Genomic DNA, 20,524 nt, shown 5'->3' with positions numbered 1-20,524 from the left:
CCCGCGGGCGCTCGCGTGCCGAGCTGGGTGGGAGAGGCGAGCGCGCTTGCGGAGAGGCGGGTGTCTGACGTCAAGGTCTCTCGTCTACCATAAGGTGTAGGCAGGAAAGGCCCGAAAAGTAACTATCAGCCATAGAAGTCGATATCCGTGTGGGGCTCTCACATTCCACCCTTTCATCAGTTCTAACGGGGTAGCTAGACGGGTATTGTTACTTCACAGAGACGAAGAAGTTGGGATTCCGCCGCCAGGAAGCTGCAGAGGCCAAGTCTGTAAGCGTTTTCAGAGGAGAAACCCCGGAGCGAACGGGCGAAGTGGGGAGGGAGGGGGGGAGGAGAAACTGGGGTGAGGGGGGTATTAACTGCGGGCTCAAGGTGAAATCTCGTAGACTTGAGTTGACAAGAATTGGGAATATTAACCACTTTCTAACTAACAGCGTTATAATCCCCGCTAGCCTTGACTAAGTGTGTGTGTTTTTTTTTTTTTTCCAGTCTCCGCAGTTATTTCAAGCTGATAAACTTAATTTCCTGGGCGTAGAGGAACCGGATGCTCGCGCCGACCACCTGGCATTTTTTTTTCTTTTTTTTTTTTTGGAGAGGGGGTACCGAGAAATCGTTAAAAGCAGGAACTCCAGACGATCCAGATTCAAATTCTGCCTCTGCCCTTGACTAACAGGCCTGCGACCCTTGGCCGAGTTAGTGTATGGGCTTCACGTTATTCATCTGCAAAGTAGGAGTGATACGCCTATTTATTATGAGGGATGAAAACGAGTAAAATAACACATGTAAAATGCTTAGAACAGTGTCTGGAACGAGTAAGTCCTATGCAAGTGTTTGCATATTGTGTGGTTGACATTTGCTTCAGAGGTAATAGGCACTGCGATTCCTTTTCAGGTTCCAGTCCGCTACTTTTGTTTCGTCTTAACAGGTTTTTTCCCCCTAAGGGTGATGACATTGTAGTCTCAGTTTGTAGCACTTGCAATCCACGTACTCAATAAATTCCTTTTTTTTTTTTTTTTTTGGTGGGGGGATGCGCTTCTGTGTCCCAAGAATAATTCAAATGCTGGAGAACAGTGGTGGACAAAATCCTGTTTCCTCGAGGAACTTTTATTCTCTTTTTAGAAGAGACAAACAATAAAAACTTAAAAAAAAAACAACAACAACAAAACAAGTGCAGATATTGAATGCCATCTGAGAATAGGGTGGCTATTATAATAGGGGTAGTTGCAGGAAGAGGTCATTTTGTAGAGGTGGCATTTGAGTTAAGGGAATTGTCAGTGATGACAAGGAGCAGCCATGATATCAATCTGGAGGAAAGGAAAAGTGTTTCAAGCAGGAGGACCACGGAGAGCCAAAAAAATAAATGAGATAGGATGAGTTTAACATGACCTGGTGACAAATTGTGAAAGAGGAAAGTGGACAGAAATCATGTCCATGTGCTCAGACAGTTGATTGATTTTCAAAACAGGAAAAGGAGATTACGGAGTATAGACATTCAAGCTCTTTAACAACATGAGTTCTTTTATACTACAGTTTCACAACAGGACTCCAGGCTAACTTCATCATTTCTTTGGGCATTTACTAATTTCTCTTTTCATCAGAAATGAAATGGGACTTTATTGAAGTAATCTTGCCTTTCCGGGCGAACAACCTGGTAGAGGAAAAAAAAATGGGAGTTTGGCTTCAGATAAACGTCAGTTCAGTTGGATTTTGGGTGAGTGAGGTAATCTGTTTGAGCTTCAGCTTCTGTATCTTAGTTTGGAAATAAGTAATTACTTTGTATTAAGTTGAAAAAATAACACAGTGTTTTAGGCAAAATAGCTATTCAAATATTAGTTTCCTTCCCTTTTTTGGCTTACCAAAGGCTTCCCTTGAAATTATCCATGAGTCACCATGTCAGCTTGCTGTTGCTTGATTAATTTGCCTTTGCTTTTCTCCACTTTGGTAGGATTTCCACCTTTCTTTCCTACTTTCACTATTATGTTATCGTAATTTTAACACTGCAGCATCTGCCTTTTATTAGAGTTAATACAAAGATGTATAACACATGTCCACTCACGTCTGCATACCATCACAAAATATATTTACTTCACAATCTCATTTTTAGAAATGTTTGAAAGACCCAAGGGACTTTGGCTTCATGTTTTCAGGGGAAAAAAGTTTTTGAAGTTTGAAAAGGGCTTCAGATAATATTGTACATTCTGTTCTTTAAGAAGAATCGGTTTGAATCAGCATATTAACCTGGACTATCTGTCTGAATATAACCTGCTTTACAGCAAAATATTTGAGTACACATCTTTTTTCCCTCTTTATTAGACATCTTTGCTTTGTCTGACCATCATCTTTCTTTTTTTTTTTTTTTGGAGAATGCCCTGTCCTGATCCCACATTATTCTGGTGTCAATGTGTTAATAGCAGGCATGGGTATAACCAGATCCTACTAATCATGGAGCCCCAACCCTCTCTCCTTATTGCCTATTCACCCAGGTAGGACTACATAGAGTCCCTTCGTCAGTTTTGACACGTGAAATCTGGGAGACAGTAGGTCTTTTCTTCTCTAATATTATGAACTGTAAGGACGATGCAAGTCTGGAACTGTTAGGGGCCGTCTTGCCACCACATGGAGAGAATGTGTTTGAAAATGAAGTCAGACAGAGGCCAGTAAAATGAGAAATAAGGGAGAGAAGTGGAGCCCTTATGTAGAAATAGTTTGCACCATTTCTTGGACTTCCCAGTTGATGAGCCATTACATTTGAATTGGTCTTTGGTTAAGGGTGTCCAGAAGAATCCTGACTAAATACACTTCTACTAGATTATAAGGATCCATGTCTTATTAATCTTTATATCTCCCACTGAAATTGGTAGTATGCCCTGCGAGTCAATGGATGAATGGTCTATTATAGTACATCTGGTGAAAGAAATTAATAGGCGGATGAATAAATGAACAAGTGGAATCTTTCAATTTTGTTTGCCATATAACATGTCTGCTGTACAATTTGTCTATATAGAAATTGGTTTTCCAAAAATTATCCTGGAAGGAAATAATGCAAAATGTTAAGATGGTTTTATCTCTGGGTGGTGGGATTCTGGGATTTTTTTTTTTTCTTTTTGAACTTTTTTCTTTATATATTTCCCAAATCTTCTGTAAGGCATATGGATAGCTTTTATCATCAGAAAAAAATAAAAATGTATTTTTCTTTTCTTGTTATGACACATTTATCAATTTAAAGAGATTTTGACTTACAACTACATTTTAGCAAAGACATTTGTGTTGCTGTTTTTCAAGACTCAAACTGGAAACTATGTAGTTAATATGTGAAAACGTTTTATGTATTGACAACTGCTGTGGTCTGAATATTTGTGTCCCCCTGCAAATTCATATGTTGAAATTCTAATCCCCCAAAGTGATCACATTAGGAGGTAGGAAGGGGAAGATGGAACCTTCATGAATGGAATTAGTAGGTTTATAAAAGAGATCCCGCTGAGCTCCCTGGCCCCTTCCACCACATGAGGATACCGTAAGAAGTCTGTGACTCAGAGAGCTCTCACCCAGTCATGTCAGGACCCCAATTTCAGTCTTTCAGCCTCCAGGAATGGTTGAGAAATAAATTTCTATTGTTTATGAGACACCGAGTCTGTGGTATTTTTGGTTATAGCAGCCCAAACAGATTAAGACAAAAATGATTAAACACTAATAAGTCACATGTAGTATGTATTTCCTTTCCATATTTTTCTTCATATTATGAACTTAAAAACCCTAGATTATCAAGTTCATCTCTAACTTCTATGGAATGGTTAAAAGAGCTTCCTTTTCTTTCTTATCATCTGCTATTAATATATGATCTCATTATTAAGATTTTTCTATATGTTTAGAGGAATAAAAAATTATATCTTCAACTTATAAATACAATAAGATGAAGGGAGAGGAGAAGCAAGGAATATTTTGATCTGCATTGTTCTCTGATAGTTGTAACGTGAGTAATCCTGAACACAAAGAAAATTAGGCAAATTCTCAGCTTCCACCCTAGACTTACTGAATCAGAAACTCTGCAAAAGGGGCCCTACCATCTGTGTTTAAAAAAAACTCCTCCAGCTGATTTTTATACACACTAAAGTTAGAGAAGCCCTAATCAAACTTTCTTGGAGAAAGTGATATGCCTGGTCTTTTCCATAGCTCTGGGATTCCCAGTCTTATGCAAAAATGTGCTTGCAGATGTTACCCACTCCCCTTCCCCAGGGAATACTGCTAACTGAGGGCTTAGAGACTTCTGGAGGGAAGTGGAAGCAGAAAAGGGATTACAGAGCTCCTAATATGTGCTAGACAGTGTGATTTGTGCCAGCAAAGTTGTGCTTCCTTACAATGATTGGCTTCTTTGACCTAACAATATGCATTTAAGGTTCTTGCATGTCTTCTTGTAGCTTTCTTTTTTATTACTGAATAATACTCCATTCTGTGGGTGTGCCATAATTTCTGTATCCATTCACCTATTAAAGGACATCTTGGTTGCTTCCAAGTTTTTGACAATTAGGAATAAAGCTGCTATAAACATTCAGATAACAGGTTTTTGTGTGGACATCAGTTTTCAACTCATTTGGATAAATACCAAAGTGCACAATTGCTGGATCATATGGTAAGAATATGTTCAGCATTGTAAAGAAACCTGTCAGACTGTATTTCCAGAGTGGCTGTACCATTTTGCATTCCAACCAACAGTGAATGAAAGATCTTGTTGCGTCACATCTGCACCACCATTTGCTGTTGTCAGTGTTTTGGATCTTGACCATTCTAATAGGTCTATGGTGGTATCTTGTTATTTTAATTTGTGATTCCTTACTGGCATATGATATTAATATATGTTGAGCAAATACATTTGCTTATTTGTCATTTACAAATCTTTGGTGAGGTGTCCAGATCTTTTGCTTATTTTTAAATTGAGTTTTATATTTTCTTATTCTTGAGTTTTAAGAGTCCTTTGTAAAAAAAAAAAAAAAAAAAAAAAAAAAAAACACTTTTTAAAGAGTTCTTTGTATATTTTGGATGATAAATATATGTTTTGCAATATTTTCTCCCAGTCTGTGGCTTGCCTTCTCATTCTCTTGACGGTGTCTTTTACATTACAGAAGTTTTTAATTTTAATTGAATCCAACTTGCCAGCGTTTTTTTTTTTTTAATACTATCTTTGGCATTATATCTAAAAAGTCATCATCCCCAAGCCCATGGTTATTTAGATTGTCTCTTGTGTTCTTAAGTGTTGTCTACCTTTTTCCATTAGAGCCCTTAGCATATTAATTATAGTTATTTTTAAATTCCTGGTCCTATCATTCCACATTCCTTGCCATATCTGAGACAGGTTCTGAGGTTTGCTCTGTTGTCTTCAAACTATATATTTTTGTCTATTAGTATGCCTTGTAACTTATTGTTGAAAACCAGACATCATGTACTGGATAAAAGTAACTGGAATATATAGCCACCTAGTGTTGGTAAGGTGTGGGAAGGGGGAAGCATTCTGTAGTCCTATGGTTTGGTCTTAGTCTTTTAGTGAGCCTGGGCCCCTAGGCTGTGACCTTTACAAGTGATTCTCAGTTCCCCACCCCATCCTCCTTAGGTAAGACAGGAAAACTAATGGGGAATGGAGTTGGGTCTTTCTTTTCCCCCAAGTTAGGTGGACCCCAGTCTCTTGGGTTCTGGTGACATAGTTTCTCTTGAGGACAAGCCTTATTAAGAAGAACAGAATGTTCTGGCCCTATGTTAGAATGGCTAACTGTTCCCCTCCCCTTGCCAGAAGCATGAGAAGACTTTTCCCCCCAATATTCACTGTGAGAGCCTGGTAGGGCTTCTGGAGGTAAAACTCACAAAAGAGTGGGAGTCATCCCATGAGTGACCCCCGAATGGAGAGTTTTTAACTTTCAGACTTGTCTGCATTGAACTCCAGTAATTAGTCCATTCATTACTGCTCAGGTGTTCCACCATAGAGGTTCCTGTTGAGGTTTCTGTATGTGAGTTTCTGTTCTGGTAAGTTGTAGTTCTCTGTATCAGTCTGTCTGCCTCTCCAGATTTTGTGACAGTGTTTTGGTTTATGACAGATCTAATAAAAGTTGTCAATTTTTAGTTCAGCTTTTTTTCTTTTCATGTGGGCAGAAATGACCATTTCCAAGATGACTGTGTGCTAGACCAGCATTGGAAGTCACATGAGGAACACCAAAAACTTAAAACAAATTCTTTTATTTATCAAACATGAATATAATTCTATGTTCCAGGCCTTGATTTAAGCATTTATAAATATTAATCCTAATAACTACCCTATGAGGTAGATCAAATTATCATCTCTGTTTTGCAGTTGGGGAAACCTAAGGCACAGAGAGATTAAGGATTTGCCTAGGGTCAAAAGTAAGTCATGAAACCAGAACTCATTTGTAGGCAGTCCGTCTCGAGACAGGTATTTATCCACTACCCTGTGCTGCTGCTTATAAATGAGAATCCATTTCTATTCCAAGTATGTAATCTTCATCTTAATACTAAATCAATTTATTTTCTTTCTCTGTGAGGATCTTAACTTTCCCCTTTCAGTTCTACTGACATCTACAGTTGACCCTTGAATAACATGGGTTTGAACTGTATGGGTCCACTTATATGTGATTTTTTTCCGATAAATACAATACAATAATGTAAATGTGTTTCCTTAATGTTTTCTCTCACTTATTTTGTTGTAAGGCTACAGTATATGTAACGTACAAAATATATTTAATTGATTATGTTATTAGTAAGCCTCTGGTCATCAGTAAGCTCCTAGTAGTTAAGTTTTGGGGGAGTCAGAAGTTATATACAGATTTTTGACACTGTGGGGGGTCAGCACCCTTAACCTCTGCATTGTCCAAAGGTTCACCATACATAGATAAGAAAGCTGCTATTATATTACCCAAACTCCATTTCTTATGCTTAGACTTGACTTGCGATTAGAAGTACAACCATGAAGTGGGCTCATTAATGCAGAGAGACATGATGAGAACCAACTGTAATCCCAAAGCTTGCATACAGAAGGAGTAAGATTGTAATTTAGCTTTTATTAATAAGCAATAGGAGAACTTCTACGTGCAAAAGTGGTGTTGGTTCTTGACTGAGAGACTCTTACAGAATATGTCATTTGTATGACCGTTAGCCCTAAAGCCCAGGATGCTGCACCTATTTCATGGATCAACTCTATCCACATTAATGATTTAAGATGAAATCCTCCTACTTCTTGTTTTCACTTTGTGTACCTCTTCCTGAAGTTGCCTAGGAAGGAAAGCTCAGATTGTTTCCAAGCAGCAGTGTCAGCAGAAATGGGAGAATACCAGATGACGGTGACTCTCAAAAGGTGATAGTGGATAGCTGAGGCAAGAAGGTGGTTTCATGTGGGCACATTTCTCTAACAAGCAATAAAGTAGGGGCACCTGGGTGGCTCAGTCCATCAAACATCATACATGTCCCACTTGGGCTCAGGTCATGGTCTCATGATCTCAGGGTCCATGGGATCGAGCCCCACATCAGACCCCCAACGCAGCAGGGAGTCTGCTTCTCCCTCTTCCTTTGCCCCTCAACTTGCTGGTGCTCTCTTTCTCTCAAATAAATAAAATCTTAAAAAAAAAAAAAAAGCAAGCAAGAAAGTATTATTTTGAGGTAGTACTTCAGTGGTAGGCAGCCTCAAAGATGGCCCCCAGTGATCCCCACCTCCTGTTTCAAGACCTGCATAATCTTCTCCCTTTGAGTAACTTGCCTCAAACCAATAGACGCCCTCAACATTGAGGGGATGACACATCTGTGATTATAAGAGAATGTAACTTCCATATTCCTACAAGTTTCTCTCCCTTGTTGGCTGCGATGAAGCGTATTTCTATTTCTATGTTGGGGGGCCCACATGGCAAGTAAGGATATCCTCCAGCCAACAACCATGTAGATACTGAGGCCCACAGTCCACAGCTCCCATGGAACTGAATACTGCCAATGATCACCTAAGTGAGCTTGGAAAAGGATCCTTCCCAAGTTGAGCTTTCAGGTAACACCCCAGTCCTGCTTGATAGTGGCCTTAAGCAGACCCAGCTGATCTGTGCCCGGATTCCTGACTCAGAAACTATGAGATAGTAGATGTTTATTGTTTAAGCTGCTAAGTAGCAATAGACAGCTAATGCAATTTCTAGCACAAACTCTTAGGTAAGCATTACTTCTGGATTTCATATTTCCACTCACCTATTCTCATCTTGTTGATACTGCAAAGAAAATCTATATTTAACATTTTTTGCAACTTTATCAAAATGTTGCTAAAATATTTTGTGAAGAAATTTGTAACACATAAATGCTGATTCTGTGTCACTAAAGTATGCTTTCCTTAGTGACCAGGAAATTTTTTGATGATCTTTAAGAGGCCAACTGAAAGGAAAGCATGGTTTGTATCTCAAGAATCTTGCTATAGTTAATTAAGTCCTACTAGACTAGAACTATCATTTTATCTCTGGCAATATAAAATATATAGGAAATTACTTCTAATGTGCAGATGGAAAAGCCTTTACCAACTTTGCTCTTACTTAAAAAACTGAGCCAGAACATGTAGTCTGTTGAAAGTCATTGGCAAGCAAAAATCCTTTCAGCAATGGATTTTTTTTTTTTTACCTGATCCAGTAATGTTATCTGAAAAGGCAAATTCATATTGGAATCTCTGTTATGAGTACATATCTATAAAGAGAAATACCAGTATTTGGATTGGAAAGGAAGGCTGAAATTAACAGAGATATCTATGACATCTCTAACAGAGATGAACTATTACAGAGATTACAGATATCTATTACAATTTTATTACATAAAATTTAAAGTGGCACTTTAAATTTTATTTCTAATATTACTAATAAAAATTAGATTGTGTAGCAAATAGGAATTTGAAAGAATTCAGTCATTTATATAAATATTTTTTTTGTGAGTGAACCATGTGCCAGGCTCTATTCTAAGCGCTAGAATATGTAGTAAACAAAATAATAGACAATATTCCCTTGGAGCTTATGTTATAGAGACAGGGGCACAGTAAAATAATCAACAAACAAGCAAATAATAATGCCTGGCAATGACAAGTGATACAAAGAACAGTAAAACCAGGTTTGGGTGAGAGAGTGGCCAGAAGGTTACTATGCGGATGACATAATCAGGAAGGGGCCTGTCTGATGAGCAGGCATTTGAGGAAAGCTGGAAATGTGGGGAATGAATGTGGTGGACTTTCATATTCCAAATGACCAAATAGGCTGTGGAGGAAGGTTGCTGGAAACAAATAAATGACTTCTTTGAGGTTCTATGGCATGTACTATATACAGCTGGACATAGTTTTATAAGAGGGAATTTAAAAAGCCTGGGCTGTAGAGCTAACCTCCTGGTTTAAAGTCCAATTCTAACTTATTAGCTGGGTGACCTTGGGCAAGTTGTAAAGTTCTCTGAAAAAATAATGAGGCTAATAATTACACCCTCGTAAAGTGGTCATGAGGGTTAAATAATGTGCAAAAAGTACTTAGAACAGGCCTCAGCCCATATTTAGTAATAATAAACATTAGCTACTGTTCTTCCTCTATTACAATATTTATTTATTAAATAAGGTCAACACATAGCACTCTCTGGAGATAAAACGATCTGCCTCTTATAAGATGAGGGCTCTAGCCTTCAAATTTGCAAGCCCAATTTCCTAAGTAGCTTTCCTGGCCTCCTGGAAAGTTTTAGCACAGGAACCAGGAACTAGCTTTTCAGACACATTAGGTATAAAATCCATTGTTAAAACAAAGGTCTAAAGAAGCAAGTGTCAAAGATTCTTTGAAATCATCTAAGAAAGTCACACATTTTCTAAAATGTAATTTTTATAGTGGTTTGGGCATCAGGAAGCCTTGGGTTTAGATCCTGGCTTGGGAAACATTGGTGTCTTGGACCTATCATCCTACCTCTCTAAACCAGAGTTGTTATAGCTGATACTCTTACAGCATTTATTACATGCCAGATACTTTTATAAGATGTTTACATAGATTAGCTCATTTAATCTTCAAAGTGGTTACTATTACCATCTTTGTTCTACAAATGAGTGAGCAATTTGAGGCAGAGATCAAGTGACTTTCTCAAGGTCACAGCCATTTAAGTGACAGAGTCAGGATTTGAATAGATTCTGGGGCTCCAAGTCTGTGTGCTTAATTAAAAGCCTCATACTCTACTGCCTCCATAATAGTGGAGAACTATTCTACCTCATAGGTAGAACTATATTAAAAGAGGTTGTGTGTAAGCACTCAGCACAGTGCAAGACACTAAGTAAATGCTCAATAACTATTTGTTGATGATTGGCTATACAAAGTCATAGTAAATTATATCATAGTTAATAGACTGCATACTTTATAATGGCTGAATAATTTCCATTATTTTTCATGTTTTTAGATAATCTTGTATATATTACATCAACTTGCAAATCCATTATAGTCTAATAACCCTATTGGATTACCTGGCAAAATTTGTTTGTACCGAGCCCATGCTGGTCACCTCTTATGTTTCTAAATGCCCACAGACCATCTGTTTGAGAATCTATTTTAGAATTTTACTTGCAATCAGTGTCAAGCTCATCATTTACATATTTGCCTTCTTTGCATTTTTGGAACTTGGGGAACTTCTAGTTCTCTTTAGGATGAAAATCTAGTTTATATTACTGGCATACTTCATTAGTAATGAAGACCATTAGAAATTTTCTACGTAGTTTTCAATTTTCTAAAGTAACGGGATGATTGCATTATACTAGAAAAGCATTTGAATCATACAACTAGCAAATCACTTCTATTTCAAACCCATAACTGTATCAGTTTGTGGGGCTGATCCAGCATAAAATTAGATTACTCATCTGTTAGAGGAAATTTTCCAACAGGAAAATTTAGGTAGGATATGAGTCATATAATCTGACATTCTTCTGCTATCTAAATAAATCCTATTTCTTTTAACTAAACCATATGTTTTAAAGGAGTAAAGAAGAAATAAAAATGTAAAAATTTTGTGCATAGAACCCCTTGACCAATTAGATATTTTATACATTTGAATTTCTGAATTATAGTTGTACCTTGAAAATAGGTCAGTCATTTTCTTTGCAGCAAACATTTCCAAGTACATTTCTTTCTTAAATGATTTCTGGTTACTTAAATATAGCAAAGAAATAAAGCTATGCATATTTTTGTTTTCTGTGTAGATGGTACTCTCTAAAAGCAAAAGCTAGTATAAACATTTTGAAATATTGAAATGTATAGTGCATGGTCTCCCTTCTTAAATTTTCTAAAGGTCACTGGCATTGTTGGGAAATGGGAATTAAACTACAAAACTTCAGTTTGTCAAATTGTATTTTATTTATCAATCTACACTTAAAATGGTAATAAGTTGCTTCCATGGAGAAGTTTTGGTACAACAGTTGGAATCAGGGCACCATTGACATGAGTTTGGCCTTGGCCACAGGACCAGAGGTTGTGCTCCACCCCCTGTCCTCTATCCTCCTTTAGTTTGGTCTGCAGAGAGCTGAGGAGCTTTGTAGTATAACTACAAAGGATGGAGGTGGTAAGAGAAGGAAAACAAGACAGAGCAGACCCTTGGTGGATCTCAAAGGAACACTCCTATATTAGTTGAGAATTTAAAGTTCACGTGAGTGTGTCTCTCTGTGTGTTTGTGGATTTAGATTGACTTACAACTCCTTATTGTTAAAAACCAATGAAAATTGAATCTCTTGCTTGATCTTTCTGCATCATTTGATATCATTTGTCTTCTTAAGATGCTTTTGTCCTATGATTTTAGTGGCCTTCTTGAAATACTTTTTTTTCCCCCTTTTGACTTTCATGACTTCTAATTCTCCTGATTTTTCTACCTTATGTGACTATTCCTTTTTAGTTCTCTTTGGGGAATTTTTCTACCTCGGTTCATATCTGAAGTGTCAGTGTTTCATTGAATTCTGTCTCAGAAAATTTCTCCCTTTTTTACATCCTCCCTGGTTTTCACTTCCCTGATTTCAATTATCAGTTGTGTGCTGATTACTCCCAAAGGTATTGTGGGATTTCAGACCTCAATCCAGACCTCTTCTGGATTATAGATTTCTTTAGGTGTTCTGTGGACATTTCAAATTCATTGTGTTCACAGCTGAACTCATTATCACTCTTCCCAAACTTTTTTTTTTCCCTTATATTCTCTCTAGTGAATGGTAGCACTCCAGTAGCCAGTATGTAAGGGTGTCATTCTTTTTTTTTTTTTTTTAAGATTTTATTTATTTGAGAGAGAGAATGAGAGAGGGAGAGAGGGAAAGAGAGAACACAAGCAGGGAAAATGGCAGGCAGAGGGAAAGGGAAAAGCAGACTTCTCACTGAGCAGGGAACCTAACATGGGGCTCAATCCCAGGATAATGGGATCACAACCTGAGCCAAAGGCAGACACTTAACCAACTGAGCCACCCAGGCACCCCTTAGGATGTCATTCTTGACTCCATTCTTACCATATCCACCTTTTCTCATAACTTACCAAGTCCAGTGGAGGCTACCTATCAAACACCTAATCCGTTGATACCTATCAATGGGTTCTCTCCAGACCCCATTGTCATGACCATAATTCAAGTCACTATTGTCTTTTCTCTAAGTTATTGTATTGGCCACCAACTTAGCCTCCCAGTGTCCAACCTTTCCTTCTTCCTCTTCATTTTCCACATTACATATGATGCTTCTAAAACACAAATCCAATCATGCTGTTTTACATACAACCCTTCTATGACTTCACATTACTTTAAAGTAAATTCCAAACTCTACACCATGGTTTACAGTACCTTTTCTAATTTAGTCTCTGTTTATTTTTCCAGTCCCACTTATACACACTTTTCTTTCTGTCTACAACTTTATTGAATTATTTTCAATTACTCAAAGGCACCAATTTCTCTCTCACCTCCAAGCATTTGCATTGGGATTCTCTTTGCCTGAAATACTTTCTTCCACATTTTCTCTCTGGCCAACTCCTAACCATTCTTTTATGTTTCAGCAAGAAGTCTTTCCTGAAATGCCAGACTGGGTGGAGTCCCCACTCTGTGCTTTTAGAGCGTTTATGGGATGCATTTAAAGTGGTCTGTTTGCTTGGTCTCTCTATTAAGCTCCATGAGGAGAATCTGTTTCATTCACTTTTCTATCCCCTGCACCTAGGCCTGAACATGGCAGATACTTAGTAAATATTGAATAAATGAGAGAAAATCAAGACCAAGAAAATGGAAATGTATTTGTATGGCACCACAGGCCTATATTGTACTACTGAGCAAGGGTAATCTTCACAGTCACATTTGCATTCTTTCTGTGTTCCAGGGACCTTTCAAAGCAATTTCCATACATGTGCTTTTCCCAACAATCCTAAATAGATGAGGATTTTGATGCCTAGATAATGAGGTAACTTGCCAGAGGTAAGACATTTGTTAATTTGGTGCTTTCGCTTCTTTGGTAGGGGAGCTGTGAGTGTTCACTATGTGTAACAAAATATGTTACTAATCATATTTTGCGTCAAAGTACCACTAACGTGATTATGACAGACTTCAAGTTTGAGGCTTCAGGTTCTCCAAAACAAGTTTTAAAAGTCTTTAAATTAGAAAATATCATTTTATTTTAAATAGCCATTCATCCTTTTTATGAAAAAACTGTTATATAAAATTATTTTTCAGAACCTTTTCCAACATTATATAAATAATGTAAAATTTCAACGAGACTACCCTCCTTTATTCAAAATAGTTTCAAAGCCTTCTTGAGAAGGACAGATGGGGGATGCCTGGGTGGCTCAGTGGGTTGGTGCCTGCCTTCGGCCCAGGGCATGATCCCAGAGACTCAGGATCTGGTCCTATGTGGGGCTCCCTACATGGAGGCTGCTTCTCCCTCTCCATATGTCTCTGCCTCTCTCTGTGTCTCTCATGAATAAATAAATAAAAATCTTAAAAAAAAACAAAGAGAAGGACAGATGGTGTTTTCATCATCTACAATATTATGAAGGATACCAAAGTCAGTTGAGGTGAGGCAAAGTACAATGTTTCATAGCACCAGGCCATTAATTTAAGATGCATAAAGAAATTTGTTCAGAATTGGAAATCTTTACAGGATCCCAAAAAACCCACAACATATTTAGCCATCCAAATTGCATTTCACAAGCTTCCCAGTGCATTCTAATTTTCTGCAAGAGATTAGTCAATATTTTGGTAATCAGATTTTGAACAGGCTGTTTGAAGCTCTGTTTTTCACAGAGAAGGTGATCGGGTATATGTTGATGGAGTGCTTTTAAGTGGCAACACTTTCAGCTTTATATAAGCCAGTTGATTAATATTGTGTAAAAATTAATCCATAGCAATAAGCACTGGAAAGAATTATATAAAACTTAAACCAGTAAATGTACTTAGAGTGGTGAGATTTTATTTTTCCCCCTTAATTTTGTGGAGATGCTGTACGTGCCATAGACAAAAATCAAGGAGAGATACAAGGTCTGTCTAGCAACTTCTGGCTCATGTCTACCTGAACTCTTAGAAAGCAGCCTTGTCACCCTGTGGCCTCTCCCTGCAGGCTGTGATGTCTATTTTGGCTCAAGACTTGTGACATCAGTTAATAAGCTTTCTTCTCCCAAAGCACAAAATTGACTGTGCTTATTTGATTAGCCCAAACGCTGTAAAAACCCTATGCTCAGAAGCACATGGTAGGGTTGGGTATTTAAGAGCTTCCAGTGGAGCCCAGGGATAAAAACAGGGATGGTGGCGGATGCTTTCTCCTCTACCCCTCATAGTGGGTGTCATACTGCTGGAGAAGAAATAAGGGAACAGCTGGAGCGAGGCAGGGCCCTTGGCAGCAGAACATGGTGTCAGAACCCAATTTGGCAAAGCAGAAAGTCGTTGGTAGTTACATCAGGAGTGCCAGGTCCTTTCCAGCTGCCAAGAGAGAATGGCTGTGGGTGGGTGGGTAGAACAAAGAGGCAAAGGGAACAACACAAGCCCATTTCCAAGGAGGGGTAGGAAATAAATGTGCAGAAACTGCCCTCAGAGATGTGACATGCTAGTGGCTACTCTGTGTGTCTTGTCGTAATCTGTATTAAGTGAATTACAGATGAGGTAAGGTTGCCATGTACTGCCAGAAGCTGTGTACTTGACGCTCAGTCAAGTAATGAAGCCTAATGAAGCCAAGGTGGGCTTTGTTCATGGATTCACTCTGACGCCACACAGGATGTTAAGAAACTAGCACAGGGCTCCTGGCATCTCTATGACAGCACAGTCTTGGCACAAAAAAGCAACCCATTAGAATTTTGAGGCTCTTGTGTGACTTCTGATCCAGAAGAGGGCTCCTTGAGTTTCAGAGAAACATGTTAGTTTCTAGATCCCTAGAACTCCAGGGATCCACCAGGCTTGCCAAAGCAGATTAAGTAGACCAATTTACCATATATGACCCCTTGAAAATAATATGTCTAAATATAAATGAGCAATCTTCCAGCAGGAGAAATGAAATATTAGTATTTAGTATATTGATTCCTTATCTTTAGTTCTCTTCTTACAGACCCTCCGTGTAGAACTGCCACTAAGTGTCATATCTCTGCCAGCATCTTCCTCATTGCCTTTTTCCCAGTACTCCTTGGTAATGGGTACTGTTTGATCCTTTTGCCTTTTTGTTCTACCCACCCACTTGCAGTCCTTTTTTTTTTTTTTTTAACTTTTTGTCAGCCCAATAACAAGCAGTGGGCCCAGAAGAAACCAACTACAAAGCCTTGAAATAAATGTTTATATCAGTTTTATTTTACTAATCCCACCTCATTCTGCTTGTCCACATCACTTTGATATATACAATATTAATATATATAGTTCTTTTCCATATTCTGCCCTGTACTTGTCATCTATTTCTTTGATCTCTCAGTTTAGTCTCTTCTTAAGCAGAAAATAAAAATTACTTAAAGATGGGAATGTGTCTTTTATTATTTGGTATTCTATCTAATGCATAAAGGGTGAACTCTGAACAATACAGTGATAGAGTTAATACCAAGTGTTTTTATTTCTTTACTCAGTGCCTGAGACAATGCATGTACAATTAGACCTTTAAAAACCTTTTGTGTTTTATGAGATGATTTTCTATGTGCTTTTGATTGTGAATCTATCTAGAACAAGTTGTTTGACTTCCTTCAATATAGTTTTATTTATATTTTATTTTTTTAAGATTTTATTTATTTATATGAGAGAGTGAGAGTCGGTGAGAGGGAGAGAGAATGTGAAGCCAACTCCACACTGAGCACAGAGCCTGACACGGGGCTCAATCCCACAACCACAAGTCCATGACCTCAGTGGAAACCAAGAGTCCGACGCTCAACTGATGGAGGCACCCAGGCATCCCTCAACATAGTTTTATTAACATACTTTCCAGATCTAGATTTTTATGATATAACAATAAAACCAACCCACCCCTAAATTACTACTTTGTTTTTTTTCTAAAATCTTCTGAAATATAACAACAAAATATGTTTGAATGACCAGTGTTGATGTTATTAAATTTGAAAATGACTCCAAATGACTTTTCGGACTTAGAGTATGCTCATTTTTTAAAACGATTCAGGAAGCTCTACCCATGTCTCTTCACATTGGTGGAATTGAATTTGTGCACTTTGCAGAAATCACTTTGTTCTAAATTGAAGACTGTAGTTGGGATCAAATTAGATTATGTATGTGAAAGCACCCTGTTAATCGATCTATAAATATATGTCATTAGTATGAGTAAGGATGATGGTCGTCAGTAAATAAATTTAGTTGTGTGGAACTGGGACCTCACTGGGTGTGGCATGAGATAACGAAATAACTAGGTGCCACCAATCGAGTGCTTCTGAAACTGTAATGTGCATAGGAATCACCCGGAGAAATTGTTAAACCGCTGCTTCTGCTTCAAAAGCCTGGACTCAGGCCTGAGTGTCTTAATTTGTAACAAGCTTCCAGGTGATGCCAACACTGCTGATCCACAGAAAACAGTTTAAGCAGTTAAGGTTCTAAGCCTTCACAAAAGTTGTTGATTAAGAAAAAATAAATAAAAAGGAAAGAAGATAAAGCCAAGGACTATAATCTTCGAAGTGCAGCCCATCTATAATGGGCTCATATTACATAACCTTGGCACTTTGCACCCCTAAGCGCACACACACACACACACACACCTATAAGTACCTGAACAACTCCAAACAAGTTTGAGGTGGGAGGAGAAGGTGGTTAGGATGTAAGAAAATAAATAGGATCTTTTCAAGGATTTTTTTTATCACAATCCCCCTAAAAGCTTTTTGAAAAAGCTATATTTCTGCTAGAATATTTAAATTTTCTGCTAGAATATTTAAAAGCTATATTTCTGCTAGAATATTTAAATACTTAAATTAAACATTTTTATTATAAATTTAAATAGCACCAAGGATGTTGTTTATGGCATACTTTAAAGTTATTGTATCACTCTTCAATGAAAATGGAAAATCCACAGTTATTTGAACCCATTATCATCCACTTAAAACATTAATAAGTTCCTCTCTAACAGTAATTTCAAGTAGTTTTTTTTTCTTTCAACTTCCTTTCTTTTTTTTTTTAATTAATTTTTATTGGTGTTCAATTTACCAACATACAGAAAAACACCCAGTGCTCATCCCGTCAAGTGTCCACCTCCGTGCCCGTCACCCATTCCCCTCCAACACCCGCCCTCCTCCCCTTCCACCACCCCTAGTTCATTTCCCCGAGTTAGGAGTCTTTATGTTCTGTCTCCCTTCCTGATATTTCCCAACATTTCTTTTCCCTTCCTTTATATTCCCTTTCACTATTATTTATATTCCCCAAATGAATGAGAACATACACTGTTTGTCCTTCTCCGATTGACTTACTTCACTCAGCATAATACCCTCCAGTTCCATCCACGTTGAAGCAAATGGTGGGTATTTGTCGTTTCTAATTGCTGAGTAATATTCCATTGTATACATAAACCACATCTTCTTTATCCATTCATCTTTCGATGGACACCGAGGCTCCTTCCACAGTTTGGCTATTGTGGCCATTGCTGATAGAAACATCGGGGTGCAGGTGTCCCGACGTTTCATTGCATCTGAATCTTTGGGGTAAATCCCCAACAGTGCAATTGCTGGGTCGTAGGGCAGGTCTATTTTTAACTCTTTGAGGAACCTCCACACAGTTTTCCAGAGTGGCTGCACCAGTTCACATTCCCACCAACAGTGTAAGAGGGTTCCCTTTTCTCCGCATCCTCTCCAACATTTGTTGTTTCCTGCCTTGTTAATTTTCCCCATTCTCACTGGTGTGAGGTGGTATCTCATTGTGGTTTTGATTTGTATTTCCCTGATGGCAAGTGATGCAGAGCATTTTCTCATGTGCATGTTGGCCATGTCCATGTCTTCCTCTGTGAGATTTCTCTTCATGTCTTTTGCCCATTTCATGATTGGATTGTTTGTTTCTTTGGTGTTGAGTTTAATAAGTTCTTTATAGATTTTGGAAACTAGCCCTTTATCTGATATGTCATTTGCAAATATCTTCTCCTATCCTATAAAAGCCTATCCTAATAGGCTTTTATGTTGAAAGTCTTTTATTGGTTATGTTATCATACTTCTTCACATCAACTGTATATCCTATTACCATATATGTAAAACAATTTGTTTTGTATTGGCTTATTATAAACACAAGTAACATTTGATTAGCATAAATTATGAATTTTGATAAACAATTATTATGTGACTATTAGTTGGCACAAATATCCCAAACAATACACAGAGGAGGCATAGAGCAAATTTATTGGGAAGTCTCATATCTAAGAGCCAGCAGGAGAGCATAGAGGATCTCTCAAGATCTCACCCAGCAATGAGAAGTATTTAGACCCAGAACCTCACCCAAGACATTGTGAGGGGGCAGGGAGCACTTATTTGACTATGTAACAATAGGAGCCTCCTAGAGGTAAGGATGACTTTCATAGAAAAGTGAAGAAGTTGGAGCCTAGGCTGGCATCAGCTAGAAGCCTTATCACTGTATTTTTTAGCTGGCTCATTGCTGGGTTGCCTGCTGGGGTAAGGAGAGAGAGCCACTAAAGCTAGTCAGCAAAAGGTTTTTGTTTCTTGTCACCTGGAAAGGAAGTGTCTTTGTTTTGTTTTCTTTTGTTTTGTTTAGGAAGTGTCTATGGAACTTCCTAAGTGAGATGGATGGGGGAGAATGTATTATGATGCCTTGATTAAAGAAAATATTTAAAAATTATTTCTGAATTTTGAAATGTGTAATTTTAAGATTGGAAATAGGTAGGAGATTAGTCTTTCTTGTTAAAATGGGAGGAAATTTGGAAAGAGGAGTATGAAAAAGAGAGACCCTTGACATATTACCAAGTGAAAGAACCCAATTCGAAAAGGCTATTTACTGTATTATTTTAGCAAAACTGAAATAGGCAAAACTGTGTTCTGAAAAAGGCAAAAAACTGCGGAGCCAGTAAAAAGATCATTGATTGCCCGGGATTAGTGGGAAGGGAGAAATGAAACTACTCTGTAGGATACTATAATGGTGGATATATGTCGTTATACATTTGTCAAAACCCATAGAATATTCACCACTAAGAGTGAACTCTGGTGTAAACTATGGATTTAGGGGTATTATGATGTAGGTCAACGTAGGTTCATCGACCATAACAAATGTAGCATTCTGAGGGAAGCGGTTGATTATTGGGGAGGCCGTGTGTATGTAGGGGCAGAGGTTATATGGGAACTCTGTACTTTCTACTCAATTTTGTTATATACCTAAAACTCATCTAAAAAATAAAGTCTAATAAGAAAGAGAGACCTCTGAAAGCAAGCAGTAGGAGAAAAGATGGGGGAAGCTTATATTATTCATTCAGGGGAATGCTGTATCTGGTGCACCAATTATTAAAGGTACTAGTTGGTTTCAAAGCCTCCAATTATAATTGGCTTTACTATAAGGAAGATTATTATGAATGCATGAGCAGCAACGATTACATTATAGATTTGGTCATCCCTAGTAGGGCGCTGGGTTGACCTAGTTTGACTCAAATGAATAGACTAAGGGCTGTACCCACTATACTGGCCCATGCACTGAATAAAAGATAAAGGGCACCAATGTCTTTATGATTAGTGGAAAATAGTGGTTTATGAACATAGGTAAAATGGCTGATGAAAGCATTAGACTGTAAATCTAAAAAGTGGTTTAAGTCCTCTTTTTACCAAGCTCTGTGGTAAAATATCTTATTGAATTGCACATTTAAATGCTCGTATGCTCTTTAGAAAGTCTTCATATACCTTTCATATACCTGAAACCTGGTTTGAAGATCTCTGGTCTAAGGTTATGGGAGAGTGAATAGACAAGAAAAATGTAAGAAAGATGGGTTATTCATTAAATAAATGGTTTTGGGAAAACTGAGTAGTCATATGGAAAAAAGAAGGGCGGATCTCTACCTTACACTTCATCAAAAATTAAGTTCTGAATGCATAAAAAATTTGAACATTAAAAAAGCCATGTAATG

The 20,524-nt window shown here is 37.8% G+C and overlaps 1 long non-coding RNA gene across 1 annotated transcript; it reads left to right on the top strand.

Annotated features, from left to right (window-relative positions):
• Nucleotides 1-41: 41 nt before the first annotated feature.
• Nucleotides 42-13,562, top strand: LOC121492414. Its single transcript, XR_005988229.1, has 3 exons — nt 42-269; nt 489-1,710; nt 13,343-13,562. It is a non-coding gene; the product is annotated as an uncharacterized LOC121492414 (long non-coding RNA).
• Nucleotides 13,563-20,524: the final 6,962 nt, after the last annotated feature.

The sequence above is a fragment of the Vulpes lagopus genome, chromosome 6 (assembly GCF_018345385.1).
Source record: "Vulpes lagopus strain Blue_001 chromosome 6, ASM1834538v1, whole genome shotgun sequence".
Lineage (NCBI taxonomy): Eukaryota > Metazoa > Chordata > Mammalia > Carnivora > Canidae > Vulpes > Vulpes lagopus.
The sequence above is the reverse complement of the archived record's forward strand: the minus strand, read 5'-3'. Positions and strand labels throughout refer to the sequence as shown.